Genomic DNA, 27,196 nt, shown 5'->3' on the forward strand with positions numbered 1-27,196 from the left:
ATGTGCAGGCCTCCATCTTCTGCTGCTATTTGTATTACTGTAGTGTAGAGAAGGCTAACTCTAGCACAATGTCTTATCATTAAAAATACATCATTATTATTTATGTATTTAACATAATTCATTTTTAATGCTGCAATTGTATTTGTTTTTTTAACTACTTAAGGAATCCTCACATTATTGTGTATGTAATTAAGCTAAATACATTCCTTTCTTAGTATAATTCTCTCAGCTAAATCCCCCTTTCTGATTGACTATTTTATTAAGTAAACTCTTTTATTTATTTCTTGATTTTTTTTTTATAAACTGAATTACATTTATTAAAATTTCATATAATTATTTACTTTCTTTATCAAGTGGGTGCCGTACCAGAATCCCCTTTTTTGTATATACATATTCATGAAAAAAAGGGTTAAAGTGAACATATACGTAGGTTTTCTAATAATAATAAAAAGATCTTAAAAAATAACTCAATGAAATCTACTAGATACACAATACTGGCCATGAAATATAACTTGCACTGCCATATGTCATCATTGATCCATGTCTGTGTATTGTCTGCTAGGTAATAATATGGAGTACACCATCTGGAAGAAGGTGAAAATCCGGTCACATTTGGAGATGCTGGGATTGCTTGAGTGGGTGTGCCTGACCTATACGGTCCTTGGCAGTACAAGAGGAGAGTCAAAAGACCGTGGGGCCTGGAACAAAGGCCAAGGCGCCTGCCCAGATAAGGAGGGGTAGGGTACGCGGTAAACCATCCCCAGAGATTCCATGGCCTAGGACGAAGCTGATCCTGAGGGTGATGCTTCGGAATCAATAGGGTAGGAAATTTCTGCCCCGGGAGGACTGTCTGAGCTAGCCGGGGGTCTAGTTGAAGGTGGCCCCTCCCTAGCAGAGTTCTGCCAAGCTCAGTAAGAGTGCCCTACTGTTGAGGGCATTCTGCCCCAGACCGAGGTCAATGGAGACACCTCTGATGAGCACCTCATCTACTGGGAGAATTATCTCCTGTAAGGTTCCTGAGCCTATGGCAACCCACATGTTGGTAGTCCCTCAGGGCTACAGGCTTTTCCTACTGGGACTGGGTCATCATATGTCCCTGGCAGGACATCTGGGGCAGGCCAAGACATGTGTGAGGCTGGTCACCTACTTCCTACTTCTATTTGCCCTGATGACCTCAGATGCATTCTGTAGGTCCTGTCCTACCGGCCAGGCCAGTGGAAAGACAGGGGGAAACCAAAAGGCGGACTTGAGTCCTGTCATGCCTTTGAGAGGGTAGGCATCAACATTGAGAAGCCTTTTGACCCCAAGACAGCCCTGGGCAACAGGTTTTTCCTGGTTTTGGTGGACCATGTCACCTGATACTCAGAGGTCATATCTCTGAAAACAGTGACTTTGCACACAGTGGCCAGGGAACTAATGGGGATCTTTACCTGAGTGGGTGTCTCCAAGGAGGTTGTGTCTGACCGGGGCACCAACTTCATATCATTGTACATGAAGTCAATGTGGGATGGGTGTGGGGTAACTTACAAGCTCTCCACCCCCTATCATCGCCAGACCAATGGGCTTGTTGAAAGGTTCAATAGGACCTTCATAGGAATGCTCATAGGTCTGTCAGAGCCCTTGCAGTGGACATGGGGTGCCCTCTTACCATGCCTGTTGTTTTCTTACAGGGAGGTGCCCCAGAGGGAGAAGGATTCAGTCCCTTTGAACTTCTGCATGGCCACCGTGTCAGAGAGCTTCTCAGCCTTGTGAAGGAGTGGGAGGAAGCATCTAAGAATCCTTCGCAAGATGTAGCTAGCAACATGTTATCTCTCAGGACTCAGATTAAACTGTTCTGGAAGGTCACCACTTATAACCTAGAAGCTAGCCAGGAAGTTATGAAACTCTGGCATGACCAGAAGGCCAATGTGGCCGAGTTTCAGCCTGGTCAGAAAGTGTGGGTAATGAAGCCAGTGGAGCCCCTTACAGGACCGGTGGTCAGATCCCTATGAGGTTAAGCAGTGAAATGGGGAGGTCACCTACATGGGGGGACCTCCAGACTCCCAGGAACCCTTTAACCCTGACTCAAGCCCCACTTTGAGAGGTCTGAAGTCACCATGCTCTAGGTGACAGATGGAGGTGAGGAGGAGGAGAGTGAACCCCTCCCAGATATAGTCTAAAGAGTAAGACGGATCAGTAGAGGGAACCCCTCTCCCTCCTTTTGACTCCCCACAGGAGAAAGATGGCAGGAAGCTGTTGGGACAGTTTTCTTCCTTGTTCTGACTGACCCCTGGGATCACCACTTGGGGTATCCATGACATTGATACTGGGTACAGTATGTCTGTGAAGCCTAAGATCTGTAGGCTATCTGACAGGTGTGAGTTAGCATCAAGGGGGAAGTGTCCAAGATGCTGGAGTTGAAGGCGATTGAGCTCTCCAATAGCCCTTAGTCCAGCCCAGTGGTGCTGGTACGCAAGGCCGCCCCACCGAGCTCCACACAAAAATGATTATTCTGTGGCGGATTATAGACCGGTCAAGTCAGTCACCAAGACTGACACCCACTGCATCCCTGAGCTGATGAGCTCATTGACTGGTTGGAAGCTGCCAAGTTCCTGAGTACCTTTGTTCTGACATCAGGGTACAGGTAAATTGTCTTAATGAAAGCGAACATGAAGAGGTCTGCATTCTCCACCCGAGGGCCCCTTCCAGTTTCTAGTAATGCCCTTTGGATTAAAGAATGCCCCTGCCACTTTCCAAGAGGTTGGTCAACCAGGCCCTGTCGGGTTAGAGGATTTCAATACTGCCTACATAGACAACATTGCTGTCTTCAGCTCATGATAGGGGGACCACCTGAGCCCCCTTTGGGCAGTGCTTCAGGCCCTGCAAAAGGCAGGCCTGACTATCAAGGCCAGTAAGCGCATGGTTCTGTTGTCTAATTGGGCCACCAAGTCGGTAAGGGCAAGGTGCCCCCCTCCAGCCCAAAATACAGACCATTTTGGCTTGCCCCCCAACCCAGACAGAGAGGCAACAATGCTTAGGCTTTCCTGGTTTTTACAAGAGGTTTGTCAGGGGACATGGCACCAATGTGTATCCCTTGACGAGTTGTCTTCCAAAAAGCATCCCAAAAAGGTGATCTGGACAGGGGTGTGTGAGAAAACTTTTGACATCTTGAAGGAGTCCATTTGCACAGAAGCACTGCTAAGGGAACCTGACATTTCCAAGGAATTCATTGTCCAGATGGATGCTCCAGAGTATGGCATAGAGGCTATGCTCTCACAGCTGCACGAAGAAGGCCTGGTTCAACCTGTAGCCTTCATCAGCAGGAGGTTGCTTCCTAGGGAATAGAGGTGGAGTGTAATAGAGAGTCAAGCTTGTGCAGTGGTCTAGGCACTGAAAATGTTGAGATCCAACTTATTTGGGACTCACTTTCAAGTCCAGACAGACTACAGACCCTTCAGATGCCTCATGCAATAACAGATGGGAGTTCTAAACTGTTAAGGTGATCCATCTCCCTGCAGGGATTTCATTTTATGATAGAACACCGTCCTGGGAGTGACCACCTCAATGCTGATGGTCTTTTCAAGTTTTTCCTCCTTAGTGATGAGAACTCTCATGAGGCTGGGTATTTCTACCTGCTTTCTGCTGGGAGAGGCGGGACAGATGTTCGACCGGGCACCCTTGGGTGGTAGTCCCCCAAAAGGAAACTAGATACGAAATTCATTATCAGATTCAGCACCGTCTACAAGCAAGGGTTGAACCTTTTGTTTGGCAGTTGAATTTACTGCTGGTTTCCATTAATGTGCAATACGGCTGTGGGCCACAAGTCATATGCTGAAGCATTGTCATGCATGCAGCTAGTTATCGAACACAGTATTGGGCTTCCTGTGCTTGACCTTCAATTCCAATATCTTTGGACAGTACATGTAGAATGAACAAGCACTGATCATGCCTCTTCAGAAATTGTCTGTAAATCAGTCCAACTCAGCTAAGTACATGCAAGTTAAGTGAATTTCAGCTTTAAATTACAAATCCCATCATGCATTGGGAAGCAATTCAACAACCCCTTCATTGAATGTATGCAAAGTATAAAGGATGGGAAGAGAAGAGGGACTATATTATACAATGATCAGGACCAAGAGCTGCAAAAACATGCTGGGAAAGTATGGTGGAGAGTAAAGACGCACCACTGTAAATAAAGAATTGAAACCTGCACTTTATTTCACTTTATCCATAACATTTGATGTCAGATATTGGCTGACAATCCTCAATGACACCCCCATCTTTGCTGAGCACTGAAGGAAAACCGCTCAAAAACACACACACACTCTATGCGGATAGGCAAAGTGTAGTATACTATTTATCATAATTGTTGAGTGCGCGGAGGGGCCATGATTCACAAAGCCTTGAGTGGATCATGCTACCCTCCCCTTCCTCAACAATGCCAGTAAATAGCAGATTATCCTCTGTGGATCTGCACACATGGTTTACATATTAGATTTTCTGAACAAATACTAATATAGACTTAAAAAACAATCTCATAACTTCAATCAAATGAGTGAGACGGTGATGACTTAGATGATCTACAGTAGAGGTCGCCAACCTTTTCTATTACAAGAGCTACTTTTGTTCAATGAAAACCATCTGGAGTTGCTAAAATTAGTAGCATTTTAACAGTGACCACATCAGACAAGATTACAGGGAGGGGTTGTCAGCAGTAACGTAAAAAAAGGCTTTGTCCATTTGAAATACTTCTACATGGGCAATATAGAACAGCCATAGTGGCAATGCCCATGGGATTACAGTAAATATAGTACTAATTCTCCCTAACACCAAATAATTTATAATTCAAATATCAGCTTAAAATATATTTTGTAGTCAGCCATTTTCCTCCAAACCTCAGCTTAAGAGTTTGCAAATATTCACATTTTCATCTCAAATACACTCTAGATTCTCAAATGCATACATTAATTCATCTAAGCAAATTCTTCTAGTTTACGAGCTACTTGTTAATGAAGCCTGATCTAAATTATGACCGAGTTTAAAGAAGCCCAGATGTTGTAGCTCTACTTTGGCAAAAACATTGGATTTCACCTTTGCACTATACTAATAAATGACTGAATCTGTGTTCCTTACTACAAACCAGCTTCTAGAATGATGAAATGGGCAGGACTCAGTGCCGCGTCTGGAATTTTTATTTCATACAACATTGCCTCAATGAGAACCACACTGCGCTTGAAACACCACAATCTTTATCACAGATTCATATGTCTTTTATTTACAGCCTTTTATCACTCTGTTGCCTTATTGTAGTTCTCCATCATCTGGTACTGGACAATTTATAGATTTATACATTTTGTGGGTTTAAACTAGTAAGATGCAAGGCTAAATTGTTGTATAATTTAAAACCAAGAAAAATGTTGTCCGCCTTGTGAAGTGGAAAGCTGGTGAAGATTTTTTTAAAAGAGCCTTGTGCTATAGTGAGAGCATACCGGCTGCCTCTCAGGGCTATGAGATCTATAAATATATAGGAGGATCGGCCAATGATCACGATGAACTATCCATTTACTATTCTAACTCCATGCACGCCTTGATACTGGTGTCAAAGCAAATATAACTACCCTTATAGGACACTACAGGGAGTGGCCCTCATAGCACTCTGGACCAAACAGAGACATTGTGGGTATGTGTGCAGCTCAGTATTTATATTATAAATATATATCAAACACGTACTTCCTTCCCAGTATGCAAAGAAGTGCACTGGACCCTGCTGCAAACAGTTGTTTTTTTTAATCAATAAACAGCCATGTGGTAGCTTGCTTCAAATAGTTAATCCTGACACATTTTGGCTGATATGACAGCCTTGTTCACAGGTAAGTCTTCACTAGATCGTGGCGTTCCTGCGTGATTACTCTTGCCTTTAAATACTACTCGATTCAAGGCTAGTCCCACCTCACTACAGACACCTGAGGCTTGAGCCGGGTGTGAAGGAAGGCGCGCTAGTCAGCGAGGTATTTGGTGAATCTTACATTTTGGTTTTAAGACTTTTAACATAAAAGCTGTGATTGCGAGTTTGCACATTTAAACCTTTGGTTTGCTTATTTGCACATCGCTCCCCCTACCTGCACTTTATCCAGTGAAGCGAGAGCAGGCCGCCATCTTACTCGTACTTTGATTGGCGCTCTAGGCTTCCACCAAAATACATATTTAAGCCGATGCCAGCGCGGGCGCGCTAGAAGACACCTGAGGCTTGAGCCGGGTGTGAAGGAAGGCGCGCTAGTCAGCGAGGTATTTGGTGAATCTTACATTTTGGTTTTAAGACTTTTAACATAAAAGCTGTGATTGCGAGTTTGCACATTTAAACCTTTGGTTTGCTTATTTGCACATCGCTCCTCCTACCTGCACTTTATCCAGTGAAGCGAGAGCAGGCCGCCATCTTACTCGTACTTTGATTGGCGCTCTAGGCTTCCACCAAAATACATATTTAAGCCGATGCCAGCGCGGGCGCGCAGCGGGCGCGCAGCTGGCGCGACAAAGGCGCGCCTAAGGCAAGCCCGTCTGTGCCCGTCCGCGCTCGGCCCGCGCCCTGCGCCAGTACTCCTGGCCGGTTCCCCATGGTCCCTTCGGGGCGCAAGATCTACTTTAGCGAGTCACTGCATACGCTTAATGTCGCAAAGTTTAATTGTAAGCGTAAATGCATTTATCCTGATATTTCACCCGGTCCCAGTAGCACCACATGCACTAACTGTGGAATAAAGATACAGCTACTGGGACACAAGACGGCCAATAACAGAAAATTGAAATTGAGGGCAGGAACAAGTAATGATATCAAAGGTCTGATACTCAACGCTAGATCACTAGTAAAACATAGCACGGAACTCGCTCACCTCATCGAAAACGAAGGAACTAAAATAGCCTTCATAACGGAGTCATGGACAGATGAAGCCTCTGGCCCGGACATCGTTAAAGCCACACCCCTTGGGTACATCTGCTATAACCAGAACAGAATTAACAAAAAAGGTGGTGGATTAGTTATAATCTATCACGAGTCCATCAAAGCCACCTTTAATAATTCTACTAACTCCGACTGCGAGGCATTGGATTTTTGCCTTCGCCTCTCCCATCGATACACGTTTAGAGGTATGCTATTATATAGACCTCCTGGTCCCAAAGCAGGGTACTTAGCACAAGCAAGCACCTGGGTGGAAAATGAACTAGGATCAAGTTCTTACTCGATCCTAGGACACTTTAACTTCCATCTGGAAGCCGAAGAGGACCCAGACACGATCAAACTCATTGAGTTATTCAAGACAATTGACTTAACTCAACAAGTTACCGGACCCACTCATAAGGCTGGCCACACTTTGGATGGTATTTTCACTAATAACACAGATGTTACTTTTAGGGAAATGCTACCAGTGACCTGGTCGGATCATAAAGCAATAACTTTTATGATCTCACCCTCCAGGCATAGCACAACAAAAACCACAGCTAACCATACGGAGTATCGTTCCTGGAAAAAAGTTAACGCTGATGACTTAAATAATCACCTGAAAAAATCTATCCCTATTATTCCTGAAGATTTGGAGGCTGCAGCCATCAACTATTCCAAGTGGCTGGACTCAGCTTGCACAGAATTGGCTCCCAGGAAAACACGCCACAATTTCAGAGTCCGACCATCCTCCCCATGGTATTCGCAAGACCTTAGAGAACATAAACGTGCCTGTAAACGTTTAGAAAGATTATGGCGTATTAACTATGATACTCAGGACAAAAAATCCTACATGATCTGTTTATCCCATTACAAACAACACCTTCTTAAAACCAAACAAGACTTTTTCGCTGCTAAAATCAAAGAAGCTGGTAATTCATCTAAGGAACTATTCAAAACGGTCAAAACCCTCGCTGAGCCCACTATCCTCCCGATAGAATCCAGCCAAGAACTGTGCGACAAAATAGCAAACTTTTTCTTCGAAAAAGTCGATAATATCTTCTCTACTTTTACACACTCAGCCAATGTATCAATCACATTAGGGTCGGCAGACTCATATGATTCTTCCAATAACTCTGGGTCGCTAAATATTTTTTCTCCCACCTCCTCCGTCGAGGTTTTTAAACTCTTGGAGTCTACTAGATCAGGCTCCCCTATGGACCCCTGCTCCCTTTCAGTACTTAAGCTAGCTCCTGAACCAGTCACGGAAACCCTCACATCAATCTTTAATTCCATTTTCGCTAAGGGTTACTTCCCCAGGATTGGAAAACAGCATCCATCCTTCCGCTATTAAAAAAACCCCAGCTAGATCCCCTGGACCCAAACAACTTCAGACCTATATCTAGGCTCCCTCTCCCTGCCAAAATAATCGAAAAACTCATTAACATACAACTTAGCAGATTCTTAGAAGAGGCCCAGCTACTAGACCCCACTCAGCATGGTTTTAGAACAGGACACAGCACCGAATCGGCGCTAGTCAAATCAACCGAAGAAATCAGAGCTACTTTGGATCAGAGTGGAAAGGCTGCAATGATCATGTTGGATCTGTCTGCAGCCTTTGACACGGTCCATCATGGCTTATTGATGGACCAGCTACAAGAAATTGGTGTCAAAGACAAAGCATGGAGACTGATTAAGTCTTTCCTAGCAGACAGAATACAGGCGGTCTCGCTGGGAGACTTCACGGCTAAGGCCTTCTCCTTACCATGCGGGGTTCCACAGGGATCTTCCATCAGTCCCACTCTCTTTAATGTGTACGTAAAACATCTTGCACCCTTGATAGAATCCTTTGGCTTCAACCTTGCATCCTACGCAGACGATACCCAGATTGTGGTATCATTCTACCTGATGCCTTAACTAACGTAGCGGAAGACTTTAAAGAGTGTATGACAGCAGTAGGCAGATGGATGACTCAAAACTGCCTCAAGCTGAACTCCAACAAAACTGAGGTGGTTTTGTTTGGAAATGATCCTAGTTTCTGGACACCTACTTGGTGGCTAGACTCACTGGGTCCACTACCTACACCTTGTAGGAAAGTCAAGAACCTGAGCATTATCATCGATGATAAACTTTTGTTTAAGGAACAAGTTAATTCAGTAATTTCCTCTACATCTTTCATTCTGAGATCATGTAGGAAGATACTGCCTCTGCTCCCCAAAGAATCGCAAAGGATGGTCATTTCTGCCCTTGCCCTATCCAGACTTGACTTCTGTAATAGTCTCTATCTTACTATTCAGGAAGGACTACAGAAAAAATTGCAGTTATTGCAAAATGCGGCGGCAAGACTGATATCTGGCATTCCGAAATATGCCTCGATCTCGGCTGAGATAAAAAACTACATTGGCTACCAATAAACAAGCGAATACTGTTCAAGGCGCTGTGCATGACACACAGAGCCCTACATAATAATGGACCCCTCCATCTTATAAGGCTCTTTCAATGGTATTCTCCTGGAAGAACGCTGCGGTCTTTTAAGGCCATATTTGTCGCAGTCCCCAAAGTAAACAAAGCTATCTGGGGAGGGCGCAGCTTCCTGGCAAAAGCCACCAAGGTCTGGAATGCACTGCCGCCATACCTGAGACACATAACCAACCACCTAGAATTCAGGAAGGCGCTCAAGACCAGCCTTTTTACACCTTAATACCCCTAGCCACTGCCATGACTCAGGAGGGTCTTCTGTTCTACAGCGCCAGGACACCTTTGGGTATTAGTCGCGCTCTATAAAACGGAATAACATAACTTAACATAACTACAATCCCCAGAATGCATTGTTATACTTTGCCAGTTGATTTTATCTAACAGATCGCTTTCCCATAATTTCTGAATGTTTTGAGGGACATTACAGTCTATTTTTCAAATTATAAAAGTATTGACCATGCATGGTATTCAACTTGATAGATTGGCTGGCTGTCACAAATAAACAACTTCTCATGAACAGCCGTTGGCGTAGAAGTCCTTGGTGAAGAGATTTCCCCTTTCACTCCTTTGCCTCGCTTTTGCCTCCTTAGTAGGGTCGAATTATCCTCGTACCTTCTTTTCAACTGGCGTAGTGCCGGCGGGTCTGGCTCCCCTTTCCAGTATATTAGAAACCAAACATAAATATATGTATGTTTGGTTTCTAATAATATAGCCTCATCAACACCTGTAAATATCGAGCTGGTAAAAGTGTTTTTTTTAAGTTGGCCACTTACTGTGGGAATTCGTGGGGAATCAATCTTTCTGGAGGCCAATATTGAGGGAATCAATCAACATTGAGAGAAGATGGTTGCAACCAACGTTACTGAGGGCAAAAGCCTCCTGTTAAGTGAAGCCCAGCTGTGAGGTTGGATACAGGGGATGCACTTTGAGGGATTGTGATTGGCTGCCTGGCTTCCAATCCTCCCATGCATGCGATCATAAAACACAGTGTCACAGAGCAATGTAAAGGGAAATGTATTGACACTTGTAAAGCTAAAATGCTTTCTTTTATCTCAAGTGTGGGTTTGAACATTCAAAGCACTCGGGGACTGGATAGCGTGTGAGGCTGATTTATGCTCCTGGCAGCATAATGCCTACCTGCAGCACTTCAGAATGACAAGCAGCGCCGCGCTCGCATCTCCGCCGTATGCCCGGGGGCACTACGCGCACGCGCCTGGCCGCCGAATAGCTGAGCCAGTGCCACGCCATTTACTTAAAATTCCATCTATTTCACACTTCTCGCCGCATAAAAATGTAGGCGGGGGCATCCCCAGTCGAGCCGGCCACATGCAAGCCAAACGTCCTCTGAGCCTGTGCTCAGCAACACTGAACGGCAAGTGAAAGACATTGTTAAGAAGCGCTGTTCGAAACAAATCTACGGAAGCGATTACCAGTAATTTCATGAGGTTCTGAGTAAAGGGGAGGCCGGTCTCTCGAACACGGCTGTCGTCGAAGCACAGCCAGGAAGAACGCGATGGGAGTTCTTCACGCCGCAGCGCATTACAAACAGAGCCATATGGCTGAAAAGGTAACAACTCTTAGAAGAGTGGAAATCGGAAAGGGTGCGTGAAGTATGGAAAATGAAGTCCCATTTTATGATTCACTTGCAAGAAGCCATTAGAAGAAACTAGTTTTAATTGAAGAGGCGCACAGCAGAAGAACGGTTATGCTCGGGTCTAATGCTTGAAATGCGGCTCTTTCGTCGCCCAATGGCGCCGTTTGTAATGGCTGCATCCTGTCAGAAGCACGGGTGGTACATGAAGGGACAAGGAAGAGATGCTCTTTCCCGCCCTACTTTTTGTGATGCCTCTGGGGCAGTTAGCAGCCACGGTTAGAAAAGAGGGCATCATGGACATCTCTCTGCATGGACCTAGAGATATTATTTCGCTCTATGTGAATACTGTTTTATTCCACGTTAGAAACACAAGAACAGATTTGTACGGTTGGGAAACTTTTCTGTGGTGTCTGGGTTTTAACTCAGTAGAGACAACCCTGTCTATTCCCTTTGTAGGGTGGGCGCAGTCGGAAGCGCTGCCAGCACTACAATTGCAGGGGCCTCCCAGAACCTTCAGATGTATATGAATTCAAACATACCATGATGACGCAGGCACCCTAAAGAGGAATGTGGGTCGGACCACCAGTGCTGCCAGGGCATGTATACAATTCTGGACTAAACCACAGCTATCTACAATGGGCAGAACAGTGCTTTCAAAGATGATCTTGAACCCAGGATTCAAACATTTATTTGTAAATGTGGCAATTATAATATCCAACCATATATGTAGTACCATAAATAAGCTATTGCTGAAACTGGCATGGGGTGGGCATGAAAAACAGTGCTGGAAACAGTGCAGCCGCTCGTTCTGGAAGGTGGCCTTCATGCTCTAGGTTTTGAGTGGTATTATACTGCATCACAATGACAATGGGTGGCCCGATGCCATGCTGACCGCAAAGCAGGGGAACCTATAATTGTGGGTGGTGTGTATGGCAGAGGGCAGCTGGTGTCTGCAGTGGTGGTTGTCACCTGCATGGAACAGAACCAATCCAGTCTTCTGACTGTGGCCAAGCAGCGATGGGGGAAATGTCTGACGCAAACAGGAACATCAGTGGCATATGACCCTGTGGGACCCATTCTGAATATACGTGAGATAGGAGCAGCGACTAACCTGTAGATCTGGGACAGTGCTAGTACAACCAACCTCGGAAAGCTGTTTATTGGGCATAAACTTCAAACATTTCAAAAGCTACGTCAGGATTATGTATGACCTTCTCTGGGCACAAGTCCTAAAAAACAGAAGTGGGGGGAATAACCTAGTTTATCAGAATGCAAGTGGCATCACGGCACATGACATCGTGGCGCATGACATCACAGCGCGTGACATCACAGGTAATGACATCAGATCTTAAGCCCTCACATATATGTTTAATATGTGTATCATGAGTGCATTGGAATATATTTCGAGTATATATGTAAACTCTCCTGAATTAGACAGAAGATTCACACTTTTGTAAGCTACCCATAAAACAGTGTTGCCTTTTGTCAGCGTAAACGTCCTTTACCCATAGTGCTTTAAAAGAAAAAATTGAGGTACTTAAATGATTTCAACGCCTCCGCAGAGGTAGTAAGCACTATATAAATTACATTTATCTTGTGTAAATACAGAGAAAGACCAGCACATCTGACATTCTTACAGTAAATGCATATCTTGTAAACAGGGACAGAACAAAGTGAAAAGCTGCCTCTCTTAAGTATGTGTGAAGTGCTAACAAGGTGTGAGCCTTTGTTTCCCCCTCTGTGCATTTGGATCTAGGTGTGAGGCTCCTGACTGCTCCCAGCCAGGAGACTCCAACAAATGGGCCCAGCAGGTGTCTGAACTAAGAAAGCCCTCTCCCCGCCTGCACATTGCTGCGGATCGAAAGTAGACAATGTGCAGGCCCTGCAGAATGTGTCCCGGTGTTTGCAAATTACACCAGGACGATTTCAGCATATTTTTCAGTGGGACCCAACTTCTTGGTAGGGTGGAGGGCGTTAACCCTGTGAGAATAGTGGGTGAACGCCATCCACCTGCATGTACCCCTGGCTCGTACCCTGGACCTTCTGCTGGGCAAGTCTTAGGTGATTTTACTCAAATTTTACTATAGAAATGCAGTAGCGCCGAACTGGCAGTGCACAACACAATGCAGACAGCGTTAACAAATGGAAAAGGACAAAAAGCCATAAATGTTGTATATCATGACATTACTGGGCTGATTACAGTTTTGATGTGTTACAAATAAGATGGGACACCGATATGAAAGGGATTTTTACCAATAAGGAATGGGTCTTGATTCTAGGTGTGTGCGAAATTCACATAATTTGCTTTCACGTAATTACATGAAATATATTTGAAACTAGGTGAAATTAAGAACACATGAAACTATAGTTTAAAGGACAATGCATCTTCAAGTACATTTTTTGCACCAGGACGCATTTAACAAAATCACTAAAAACAACAACTGCTCGTGTTCTGTTACTATTTTGCGTTCACTGTAAAGTTTTACAGCGAAAGCCGAACTTGCAGTAATTTTTAGGGCAAATGCCGTCCAATTATGCAAAGAGGCATAATGGCGTAATTTTGGGAATTTCATGTAACTAGCAAAATCCCCAAAATGATGCTAATTACACGGCATAATTAACATTTCTCCCAGGCCAACTTGATTCTTGAAAATACATGAAGACCTCTAGAAATGCAAGATTTTGATTTCTTCACTACAAAATATTATACAGGGCATATCTGACACCGTACAAGCTGCACACTATATATATAGAGGTAGGAGAAGTTTTTCCGAGATGCTCGACTGCAGCCATTGACTTAATGCATATGTTCTAAAGTTGCACAGCTCTGAAATATTTCTGGAGGGAAAGTCACACACGTATTGGCAGAATTTACAAGGAAAACAGGATTATGGAAGCCCAAAAATTCAGAAGCAAGCACAGAAATTAGTTTATACAAAAGCGTGGGATGAGTATTTATTGTACAAAATCAAAGGGAGAGCTAGGGAATAAGTACATGGGTACGTCCCTTCCCCAAAAGAGTACAAAACTTAAACAATGTAGACGGACCCACTATGTGTATGCAATTAAATCACTGTAAGTAGTGTGAACATGGACCCATTAGGTGTTCTTAAAAGACCCCTCACACACCAACCTGGTTGGTGTCATGCTTCATCATTGGGGTCCCAACTGGGCGGCCGAGTGCCTCCCGGTTGTGCTACGACGCTTGATTACAGCTGAGCTGGTGTTGTGCATAAATGTGGTGTGAGGTGAATTTTTTACAGTTAAAAATATCTCTGAGGATCCTTGCCTATAACTTTAACAATGGCGGCTCAGGATATGGTTAAAAATAGTATGTGTAGTGCAACTAATCTGGAATTATTACCGTAAGTTGACTATGTGTGGCGGTCTACATGTTTCAGCCCGTAAAAAAAGTGAAAAGGGCTTTCTTCAAGGACCAGGTGAGTGAATTGTTAGTGGCAAAGATGAATTGGGCCACGTGAAACCTTGTGTAATACCTACACATGCGCAAAGGTGTGTTGTTTAGAGTGTCGGCGTACTCACTGACACTTGAAAATACAATGTATGGGGATATTAGGCGGGAAAATCGGGGCTCAGGGGGAGGGTTGCTCGTCCAAGAAACTGATTTGGTCTTGGTGGTCACTCCGCTGCAAACCTATCTCGGTCCCTTGTAGCCCAGGCTGGTGCTGAATGGTCAGTAAGCTTGAAGATTATTTAATTATGCACCAACTACGTAGGCAACTGGCACACATGCCAATGTCTTCCTAATGCTTATCTCTCTGTACCGCTGAGCTCTATGTAACTGATAAAGCTATCTTTGTTGTTTTTAGTGTTCCTAAAATGTGTACTTCGGTTTTCTATGAGAGGATCCTATGGCTTTAAAGCAATAGCTAACAAGGGCAACCCATTTACTTCTCATTGAAATTTGATTTTGTTATTTCTTGGGAACAGGGTTTTCTAACTTTGAGGGAACTCGTCACTTGACATCCCACTAATTCAAATATCAGATTTTTACTGATTTACTCACAAAAATATTGGTTTCAAACAGTAATTCTGTGGGTTTTATCAGACCAAGTGGTAATTATTTCAAATGAGATAAACAATTTCAGCGTCTAATGTTATGTATTATGTTTGTGCATTACTTTTTTGTTTTTTGCAGTTACAGTACATTTCTTTTGCAATCAAATATTTCATTTTTCACAATTGTCCAATATCATTGCCGAAGGTGGTTTAATCTTGGACTAATGAAAGGGTTGAACTCACCCTCTCTCTCTGTAGCAACATACTGCACTGCCTCCCCCCACAGAGCACAGTACACTGCATTTTGTTACATTTCAAGCCATGGTTCAAATACAGAACATTGATTCTATCTGAAAAAACATTTTACAAATCTGTGTCAATCATTTCTGTCACACATGTAAAAATGATACCTGGCAAATATGTTTATCATGTTATAATATAAAAGACAACTGACTTAAATGTAAATTCTCCATAAAGAGAATACGAATGGTAAATATGTGAAAATTAGTTGGAAGAGGTACTGATCAAATTGTTAGCTGCCTACACGAACTGATAGCTCTTGCTGTTCTGCAGAAGTTGTTTTTTTAGAAAATCCAATTAAGGAACTTCAAAGGCACATCTCTAGACAGCATCTCCAGACAGGGATCAGCATTCATGTGTAGCTTTTTTACTAACACATCACACACTGCTCATGCTGAAACCCTTCCAAGCACCAGAAGAAAACAACATATCTGATACGTGATCACACTTGTGTAGATAGATTTTTGCCAGATCCAAACCTCTTTGAAGAGATGGCATTTGCTCGAGTTAAATTTCTTATCTACTGTTTTTTGTAACCCAGAGCCTGTCATATTAGCTCTCATCCCATAATCCAAAATCAGTTATGGCTTTGGGCATAAGAAATGTATTATGCTTAGATGTATCCTTTTTTAGTGCTCCACTAATTACCCTACTCTCTGTTATTCTTTATATCCCTATTTCATAATATGTCTCTATTTTTATGTTTGATGCTCCTATTTGTAGCACTGCATGAATAATATTAAGTATTCCCTTTAATTTCGAACCCTCAGCTTTGTTCATTGAAGATGTGTGTTAATAGGTCCCAGCAATACTTCCCCACAAACACAAAGGTACTTTGGTGTAAAGTAAAGTAGTACTCCCATAGCACTTTTTTATTCTCTTACGTGCCTTTGAGAAAAAATACAAAATTATGTAAAATATTGGAATATTCGCATATTGTTAGCATAAATAGAAAGCACTGTGCCCTCTTTGCACTTTTAATAATAGGGAGTTGGAAGTTTCAGGGCTGATTAACAAAGGCATGTAAGAGTAGGTACAGGAGTACTCCAGTAGTATTACTTCCCATACTCCTAAATGCTTTTGTCAGCCCTATACTGTGTTAAAACACTTTGATAAACTGGAGCAAGTATGCATTGTTCATCATGCTTACCTCCTATTGGTCTGCTGCAAACCCAGTGGTTCCACTCAGTGATAAATCCAGGCTTGTACAAAGCTATAGAATGAGAGAAGATCCTGCAAAATTGAAAAATGCACACAGATTAATTTATGTTGCAGTCAAAAACTTCTAAATGAAATGATTTATGTTAAAAAGGCAGAAGCTGATGATTGTGTGGGTGTTGCAGAAAAATGAAAGATACCTTGAGAGCATTCACAAAGGTGTACATTCAGACACAGATTCAAGGGCATCCATAATATACCTTTAGGCATGTTCACAGTTTATGCATTGCATTTTGATGCATAAAATATGCATAGAATTCATTCTTTTTATGTGTGTGTAATATGCACTATTGTCGCACCTATTATCAGGCATGCGTATCTACTAAGCACATTACATTGTTTTGCTAAAAAACACTTTACTGTTGTGAAACATGCACAAGATATCTATATATTGATTAATGTCATATAGCTTCTGCCAGAATAGCAGAATTCTATTTAGCAGAAAAACGACATACAGGGAAAGAATGGCACAGTTTCAGGGTGTCAAATTTATGAGTGCTCATTAGACGAGTAGTTTCACTAAGGTGATTTACTCCTGTCATAGAAAGACATAAATCGAATTTCAGAATGGAATTAGAGAAGGGATTCGCCCGAAATTGGTGGGATTTGGATGGTGTGGAATGATTTTCTCAGTGAGGGAAATTACATTCTGCACATAAGACAAAAACGTTATAAAAGAGTTTATTTAGTTACGAATCCAGAACTATGGCATTGATACATTCCCATACGGTTTCATGTTTTGGCATGTGAGCACTCCTGGAAATCTGCAGCCATTGCAGTTTTCCTGGACTTCTCCTTGAGTTCTTTGTAAGTTCGAAGAAAGTCAGAACTCTCCAAACACCAGCAGGAAATGCTAACTTTCTTTGTGACTCTGACCCATTATAACATTTTCAAAGCAAAATATCAGAAATTCACATTAAAACATTTCGGTGAATCTAGTCTATTATTGTACAAACATCTAATCAGCAACACAGAAGAACAAACTTGTATTGACAAATAAACCTCTTGGGGAAAATTATAGGGCAAAAGAGACGATGATGATCAATTACAAACCAATCAATGTTTATGTTTAGTAACTTGTAAAGTGCAGATCACAAGCTCAGCGATAACCAGGTGTGCACAGCAGATCAGAACCATAACACAACAAAAAGCACCTTTTTAGCTGCACATCTTTGGGAAATTTCACCTAAGAGTTTGTGGTCTTCTTTCACAAGCTGTGGCCCAGCAAGGAAAAATATGTGTCATCGAGACACAATTCATGACATTTCAAACGTTAAGGTATGACAATGGGCTACTGCAGACTGCCAGAAGGTCATTATTCAACTCTTTTGACTTCGTGGTGCCTGGAAACACGGTCGACCTAAAACTAACAAATACTTTCAAAAGGAATCTTTGACTTGTTTGGAACCCAATCTAGGATTTAGAGAGATGAGAGTGGTGTTTTGGTCTTGCAGCTTATTTGCTTATCTTACATCATTGAAATCCGGATTTTAATTCCATTTTCAGCCCTATGATTCTGGATGAACTGTATTTCCCTCTGTAAAATTGAGTAATGAAGTGAAAAGATATATATTGTCAAAAAAGAATTCTGCTGTCTAGTATTGTGTCTATTATATGTTCATCCCTTTCATACTTATTTCTTAACGAATCCAGAAATTTCAAATTACACAGGTAGTGGAATACAGCTCAATTTGCTTTTTAGAGATATTTTGGGAACAGCACCACCAGCATTTCTCCCTCTTACTCAATAGGCAGTTCAGATGCACTACCTCTCAAGATCACTCAACTCTCTCGATATTTCAAAATGGAGACCTGTAAACCGACTGTCATAGGCAATGGAATGGTAGACATATGTCATTCCTGAGGAGTTCAATATGAAACTGAATTAATATTTACATAGAATTCAGCCGCTATTGGACTACAGAGACTGAGACAACAGACTATGAAAGGGGGCCTATTTCCAAGGATTCAGACAAATGACAATTTAAAAAAAATCTTTTAACTTGATGGCCATTTGAGTGTTGCTATACTGAGGCCTTGGGGGTCAGGGTGTGGTCACACTTACCCATAAATGCTGTTTACTTTTTGGGGTTGGACGTAGGGAATGGCCCATATACCTAAAGGCAACTGGCAGAGAAAGTTTCATTTTGCAGCCAATTAGAGTATTTGGTTCCACAGTCTCAGCTCTGAGATGGCTGGCACGATAAAAACGAGTGTATTAAAAAGCTGCATCATCCAATGGCAGGCCTTAATTTTTCTAATTTTACAGTCTGGTATAGAGTTTGGTGGAGAGGGTAGTTCGGAGCAATGACAATTGAATACGCTCTCTGCCAAACTGAGAGTTTGGCCGCTTGATTTATAGACAGGCATACATTAAGTATGTCAGTAATGGACACTACACCGTCTCCATCCCTGACATACTACTGTAATGGCCTGATGGAGTAAGAGCCTTTGACGGTCTGGCCACTCGACCGCCTGTCTGATTTAAAGTGGGTGATCAAATGGCCGGTGTTAGAACCGGCGGTCTCTAGTTGGCAGAGGTATACACTTCTGACAAATAGGGACCAACCAACTCTAGTCAGGGAAAGGGGATTACACACTCAGATAACCCCTGCTACCCCCTTGGTAGCTTGGCAGAGCAGACAGGCTTATCTCAGAGGCAGTGTGTTAAGCATTTATGACCACATACAGTAATAAAGTGAATACACTACAGATGGACACGACACAGAAGTTATTATAAAAATAGTATTTTTATATAAGGCTTAGCACAAGACCAAATAACGACAAAAATATACCACAGTCTTAATAAATACTCTTTGGAAGGAAAAATAATAGTTCAAGTAAGGTTTCTTCTTGGCAAATAGTCTTTTAGCAACAAAATTAAGTATTCTTCTGAACCACAGTTCTTTGGCAACAATGTGACCCCCACAGGAGTCACACGACGTCGAGTCTACAATATTCCCAGGGTTCGGCGTCGACCGCGAGGAGCGCTACGTCGAGCCTGGAGTTGCAACAGAACCCACAAACACAGTACCTTGAGAAATGAAAGAAACGATGATCCACGGCGTCGAGATGTCGGCGCCGAGGTCGGCGTCGATCGTGCCTCGGAGTCGGGTCGATCTGCAGCGGCGTCGAGGGATGTCGGGCCGGAGCAGCGCTCACGGCGTCGAGAAGGGCGTCGAGTCGAGGCGATCAGCAGCGGCGTCGGGACGGGGTCGCTTGGAGGTGGAGCCGATACTCACTCCTCACTGGCGTCGATACCGGTGTCGAGACGGGGTCACTTGGAGCCGGGGCCGATACCCACTGCTCATTGGCGTTGCTGCTGGCGTCGCTCGGGCCCGGCGGCCTGCGTCGAAGGTTCGGAACACTGGAGCCGTTACTCACGATGTCGAGCTGGATTCGGCGGCGTCGGCGGCGTCGAGACTGCAGATTTTCCCTTGTGTACTGGAAACAACACTTTCCAGCAATTCAGCAATTCAGCAGATGGTGAAGTCCTTTGGCCCTGTGACTTCAACAGGAGACTGGCACTCTTTCAGCCCTTGGAGATTTCCTAGCAAGTGTTCAGAGAGTACACACCAAGTTCCTCTCTCCTTGTTCCTTGGCAAAAATAAAGAAGCAGCTTTCAGGTTCCTCCACAGCAAAACAGCACTCTGGCAGAAAGGGGAGGCAAGTCCTTAGATCAGCAGGCTTCTTGTCCTTGGTACAGGTTTCCTTGTCAGAAGTGATCTGAGTTCTTGGTTCAGGGGTCCTTCTCTTATACCCCTTTTCTCCTTTGTTCCCTTTGTCCAAGCAGGGAAATTCCCCCCATCTCAAGTTCGTTGTGGGTGTTGCCAGGCAGAGGCACCTGGCCTATTCACTGAGCAGGGCAGAGTCCTCAGCCGCCCAGCAGGAGGCGAAGCCAGTATTGTCACTGGCAGGAGCAGGGCTATCAGTCGCCCAGCAGGAGGTGGAGCCAGTATTGTGTCAGGCAGGGCAGGCTACTCTTCCCTCACTCTATGTGTAAATGCCTCATTCACCCCACACTGACTCATTCAGACCTCTGGAGCCACCCAGCCCCTGACACACACACCAAACCAGCAGAGACCGGTGGATAGTTGGACAAGAAAATAGACACTTTCTAAAAGGGCTATTTTCAAACATAGAATTTAAAAACCATCCATCCTAAAGGGTGTGTTATTAAATTCTGAGTTCAGGGATACTAAACTCGACCTGCTACCATGCTCCCTGAGTCAGATAGATTATAATGGAGTTAATAATCCGTCTGCCCATTCTGGCCTATGGGAGGCAGGTAGCCCTTCAATAGTGAAAAACGAAAATGGCTGTAATTCACTATTAGGTCATGCCACACACATCAGGGCATGACCTACCTTTTACCAACAATGCACCCTGCCCTAGGGCCTACCATAGAGGTGTCTGAAATGTGGCAAAGTGAAGGTTTAGAGACTGGCAAGTAGGTTTCCTTGCCAAGTCGACATGGCAGTCAGGGACTGCACGCAGGCGCTGCGGTGGCAGGCCTGAGACACATTTTACACGCTGCTTCTGTGGGTGGCACAACCAGTGCTGCAAGCCCACCAGCAGCAGTTAACTTACACGCCCTTGGCACACGCAGTGCACTAGACTAGGGTCTGAACAGTAAGTCAACCAAGCCAATCATGGTAACACCAATCAATGTAACAATTTAACATAGGGAGCACTTGCACTGTGGCACTGATCAGCAGTGGCACAGTGCCCAAAGCAATAATCCAGCAAAAACATCGTACACAGAGGAGGCAAACAGAAAAAAATGGAGGAGAGACTCATGCCAATGATGCCAGGTCTAACACGTGTCCCCTCCAGCTGAAATGTGGGGAGAACTACCCTTCACCCAGGGAGTCCTCATCACTAAGGCGGAAAAATCTGGACAGACCATCAGCATTGGCGTGATCTGTACCAGGGCGGTGTTCCACCGTAAAGTCCATCCCCTGTAGGGAAATGGACCACCTCAACAGCTTTGGGTTCTCATCCCTCATCTGCATTAACCATCTGAGGGGCCTGTGGTCTGTCTGAACCCGGAAGTGAGTCCCAAACAGGTAGGGTCTTAGCTTCTTCAGCGCCCAGACCACAGCAAATGCCTCACGCTCTATCGCACTCCACCTTTGTTCCCTTGGAAGTAACCTCCGGCTGATGAAGGCTACAGGTAAGTCTCGGCCCTCCTCATTCATCTGTGCTAGAACAGCCCCCACACCATGCTCTGAAGCGTCTGTCTGGACAATTAATTATTTTGAAAAGTCGGGTGCCTGGAGGACCGGTGCTGTCCACATTGCAGTTTTCAGGGTGTCAAAGGCGTTCTGACAGGCGTCAGTCCAGATCACAAGTCTCGGCTGCTTCCTGGAAGTCAGCGAGGTCAAGGGGTGCACAATGTTGCCATACCCCTTGACAAACCTCCTGTAGTAACCCGTGAGACCCAAGAAGGCTCTCACCTGAGTCTGGGTTTTGGGCGGTTCCCAAGCCAGGATGGTATCTATCTTGGGTTGCATGGGGGCCACCTTGCCGCTCCCTACTTGGTGCCCCAAGTACACCACTGAACCCTGCCCAATCTGGCACTTACTAGCCTTGATTGTGAGGCCTGCTCTGCGCAGGGCCAACAACACTTCCTGGAGGTGGCGCAAGTGTTCCTCCCAGCTGGCGCTGAACACTGCTATATCGTCCAGGTAGGCGGGGCTGAAATCTTCCAGCCCGGCCAATACCTGGTTAACCAACCTCTGGAATGTGGCAGGGGCATTCTTCATCCCAAAGGGCATCACACGGAACTGGTAGTGCCCATCTGGTGTGGAGAATGCAGACCTCTCTTTTGCCCCATCAGTCAAGGCGATCTGCCAGTACCCAGACGTTAGATCAAACGTACTAAGGTACCGGGCAGCCCCCAACCGATCGATGAGCTCATCAGCTCTGGGGATGGGGTGCGCGTCAGTCTTGGTGACCGAATTGAGTCCTCGGTAATCCACACAGAACCGAAGTTCTGGTGAAGCACCAGGCGCTGCAGCCTTTGGGACCAAGACCACTGGGCTGGCCCAAGGACTGCTAGAGGACTCAACCACCCCTAAGGCAAACATCTTGGAGACCTCCTCCTTGATATATGCTCTGACCTTTTCAGTCACCCTGTAGGCCTTGTGCCTCACAGGAGTGCTGTCCCCAGTGTCCACATCATGGACACACCACTGAGTGACACCAGGGATTAAGGAGAACAGATCAGGGAATTGTACCAACAGATGGCGACAATCTTGCTGCTGCTCAGGGGTCAGTGTGTCAGAGAGGACAACACCATCCACTGACCCATCTTTTTCTTTTGCACACAGGAGGTCAGGAAGAGGCTCACTCTCCTCCTCCATCCCAGCATCTGTGGCAAGGAGCATGCCCACTTCGGACCTTTCTAAGTGGGGCTTTAACCGGTTGACATGCAGGACCCTTAAGGGGTTCCTGGGAGACTTCAAGTCCACCAAGTAGGTGACATCGCTCTTTTTCTCCACAACCTCAAATGGTCCATTCCACCTGTCCTTGAGCGCACAAGGTTCCACAGGGGCCATGACCCAAACTTTCTGACCAGGTTGAAGCTCAACCAGAGTGGCATTCTGGTCGTACCACCGCTTCATCTCTTCCTGGCTGGCCTCCAGATTTGCCTGAGCAAGATCTCTGAAGCGCCGAGTCTGGTTCCTAAAGGCCAGCATGTAACTATATACATCCTGGGGAGGTTTCCTGGGAGATTGCTCCCAGCCTTCTTTAACCAGACTCAAAGGTCCTCTTACCGGGTGACCATACAAAAGCTCAAATGGGCTGAACCCTAGAGACTTCTGTGGCACCTCACGGTAAGCAAACAGCAGGCATGGCAAGAGGACGTCCCATTTACGCCTCATTGGTTCTTCAAGACCCATGATCATGCCTTTTAGGGTCCGGTTGAATCTCTCAACCAGCCCGTTACCTTGAGGGTGGTAAGGAGTGGTAAACTTGTAGGTTACCCCACACTCCTTCCACAGAGACTTCATATAATTCGAAATGAAGTTGGTGCCCCGGTCTGACACCACCTCTCTGGGGAACCCCATGCGGGAGAAAACACCCATCAGTGCCCGTCCCACCACGGGGGCCGTCACTGTGCGGAGAGGGATGGCTTCCGGGTACCGGGTGGCATGGTCCACCAAGACCAGGATAAACCTGTTGCCCATGGCTGTCTTGGGGTCCAGTGGCCCCACAATGTCAATTCCCACTCGCTCAAAGGGGGTACTGACTATGGGAAAAGGTTGGAGGGGAGCCTTCTGCTTCTGCCCACTTTTCCCACTTGCCTGGCAAGTTTGACAGGTCCTACAATGGATATCTGAATCCCTTCTCATCTGGGGCCAATAAAAATGGGTGACAAGCCTGTCATAGGTCTTGTCCTGCCCCAGATGTCCAGCTAACGGAACGTCATGAGCCAACCCCAGTAGGAAGGCTCTGAAGCACTGGGGTACCACCAGCACACGGGCTGACCCAGGCTCAGCAGCCTTAGGCTCGCTATACAGGAGGTCGTTCTCCCAGTAGACCCAATGTGATCCTGACTGATCACCTGTCGTTTGGGCTGAGGCCTGCTGCCTCATACCCACAAGAGAAGGGCACACTTTCTGTTCAGCACAAAATTCCTCCCTGGAGGGACCACCATCCTGCTGCCAATGGGTCAGCTCGGGCAGGTCTCCCAGTTCGGCCACTTGTTCTCCTGTCTGTTCCAGGGCATCCCCCTCAGGGTCTGCTCCCTCCTGGACCGCGGGAACGATGGGGGACGGTTTCCCGCGCCCCCTGCCTCTTCTCTTCACGGTTGGGACCTGGGCCATACTTTCAGGCTCCAGGGCCCCATCAACACCCTTACTGACTGACATGGACCGGGTGGTCGCACACACCCACTCAGGCAGACCCAACATTTCCAGATGCGATTTTCTCTCCACCTTAGCCCAAGGGGAGTCCTCCAAATCATTGCCCAAGAGACAATCAACAGGCATGGGGGGCCTCACAGCAACCTGAAGAGTACCTGAGACCCCCCCCACTCAAAAGGAACTTGAGCTACCTCACACTGACTCTGTGAGTTGTCAGCAGCTACAACGGGGTAGAATGCATGAGGGACCACCTGCTCTCTGGACACCAAGTGACACTTGACAGCTGTCACACTCGCTCCGGTGTCTCTGAGAGCTTCCACCCTATGGCCATTAATGGTCACCCACTGCCTATATTTCTTAGTGTTACTAGGCAGAGGGGTTGGAGGGACCATTTCCACGTCTCCTAAAGAGACCAGGGACATTTCTGCGGGACCCCACCCACCGGGGGCACCCATCTCATTCCCTCCCAGGGCTAAATTCGTCACCTGACGAGGGGGTGCACGTGGTGGTGCATTGGAATCCTTCATGGGACACTGGGGATCATAATAACGGTGTCCCACCTGCTTACAAGCGTAGCAGGTCATGGGGCCCCTTGGAACAGGTTTACCTGTCGGGGCCTCTGGCTTTTTTACAGGGGAAGGCTGGGAACCCTTCCCTTGGTTCCCTTGGGGATTACTTTGGGGCCCTTTCTGAAACTCCCTCTGTTTACCCCTGTCCCCCCCCCTCTTCTGCTGGGGACCCTGCCCACCTTTGGCTGAGTCTCCCACTGGACCCTTGTGGACCCTGGTACTGACCCAGCGGTCCGCCTCCTCAGCAAGTTTTCTAGGGTTAGATATCTTGCTATCAACAAGGTGCTAGCGTAGCTCTGGAAAACAGTTATTAGACAAGTGCTCCCAAGCAAACAAATCATAAAGAGCATCATAACTATCAACCTTGCTACCCTTTATCCAACCATCCATGGCTCTGCAAAAAAAAGACACATATTCAACCCACGTAGTACCAGGCAACTTCTTACATTCTCTAAAGGTTTGTCTGTACTTTTCTGGGGTTAAGCCATATCTCAGCATTAAAGCATTTTTCATATGAGTATAAGACTCCCTTTCCTCTTCAGGCATGCTCAACAAGGTATCTCTCCCTTCATTTGTAAAGCGGCTCCACAACCCCGTTCCCCAATCTTTCTCAGGGACCCGGTGGGCCAACAATGCTAACTCATACGCTTTAAACCATTGGCTAATATCTTCATTCTTACTGTAATCTTTGATCACATCTTTAGGAAAATAAAACCTACTTTCTGCAGGCACAGATGGAGCGCTGCCACCAGAGGGATTCAACTCTAAACTCTTTTCTTTAAGTTCCATCTCCCTCAACATCTTCTCACGTTCAAATGCTAACTTCTCTCTCTCAAAATCTAATCTTTTGCTCTCCATTTCAGCTTCTCTCAGGCTCTTGGCTTTTTCCAATTCCAACTGCCCTCCTAATTTAAGTTTTGCCATTTCTAACTTGTACCCCCTCTCCCTCTCCCTGTCTTCTAACTCTTCAGGGGAAAGGCTCCTAGAGGAAGCACTACTGCCGGGAAATGACACTGGCCCATCTGCGGGCTCTTCCTCCTCTTCTTCCTCTTCCGGTACCACCACCGGATCAGAGGGATTTCTGGCCTCTAACCAGGCCTTCAGCGCTTTGAGGAAGTCGTCTTTCCTTGTGAGACCTGTGGTAGGAACTTTAAACTGCTTGCAAAATCCTTTTAGATCCTTTAGCACGTAGGAATCTATCTTCTCCTTATCAAATTCCCCCACAACAATCTCCACAGGTGTAGCAGCTCTGGCATTCTCCATGGTCAAAACTGACAGTGTTTAAAAAAATAAGTTCCAGGAAAGCGGAGAACAAAAATAGGATATCCTACCAAAAACAGATTGTGGCTGCGTTATGGTCTGCTTTCACTATGTAGCGTACACTAATCACTGCACATGAGTCATAAATGCAAAGTTCAATCCTCACCGCTGACCACCAATGTTAGAACCGGCGGTCTCTAGTTGGCAGAGGTATACACTTCTGACAAATAGGGACCAACCAACTCTAGTCAGGGAAAGGGGATTACACACTCAGATAACCCCTGCTACCCCCTTGGTAGCTTGGCAGAGCAGACAGGCTTATCTCAGAGGCAGTGTGTTAAGCATTTATGACCACATACAGTAATAAAGTGAATACACTACAGATGGACACGACACAGAAGTTATTATAAAAATAGTATTTTTATATAAGGCTTAGCACAAGACCAAATAACGACAAAAATATACCACAGTCTTAATAAATACTCTTTGGAAGGAAAAATAATAGTTCAAGTAAGGTTTCTTCTTGGCAAATAGTCTTTTAGCAACAAAATTAAGTATTCTTCTGAACCACAGTTCTTTGGCAACAATGTGACCCCCACAGGAGTCACACGACGTCGAGTCTACAATATTCCCAGGGTTCGGCGTCGACCGCGAGGAGCGCTACGTTGAGCCTGGAGTTGCAACAGAACCCACAAACACAGTACCTTGAGAAATGAAAGAAACGATGATCCACGGCGTCGAGATGTCGGCGCCGAGGTCGGCGTCGATCGTGCCTCGGAGTCGGGTCGATCTGCAGCGGCGTCGAGGGATGTCGGGCCGGAGCAGCGCTCACGGCGTCGAGAAGGGCGTCGAGTCGAGGCGATCAGCAGCGGCGTCGGGACGGGGTCGCTTGGAGGTGGAGCCGATACTCACTCCTCACTGGCGTCGATACCGGCGTCGAGACGGGGTCACTTGGAGCCGGGGCCGATACCCACTG

At 45.5% G+C, this 27,196-nt stretch overlaps 1 protein-coding gene across 6 annotated transcripts in view; it reads right to left on the reverse strand.

Moving 5' to 3' along the window:
* The window catches only part of RALYL (RALY RNA binding protein like), a 1,712,955-nt gene that overhangs the window by 1,175,724 nt on the left and 510,035 nt on the right, over positions 1-27,196 (reverse strand). For all 6 annotated transcript variants that reach the window (XM_085605346.1, XM_085605349.1, XM_085605348.1 and 3 more), the window contains one exon: positions 16,450-16,532. The gene's annotated coding sequence lies outside the window, so the exon portion shown is untranslated. The remainder of the gene's footprint in view (positions 1-16,449; positions 16,533-27,196) is intronic.

This window comes from Triturus cristatus, chromosome 5_1 (genome assembly GCF_964204655.1).
Source record: "Triturus cristatus chromosome 5_1, aTriCri1.1, whole genome shotgun sequence".
Taxonomy (NCBI): Eukaryota; Metazoa; Chordata; class Amphibia; order Caudata; family Salamandridae; genus Triturus; species Triturus cristatus.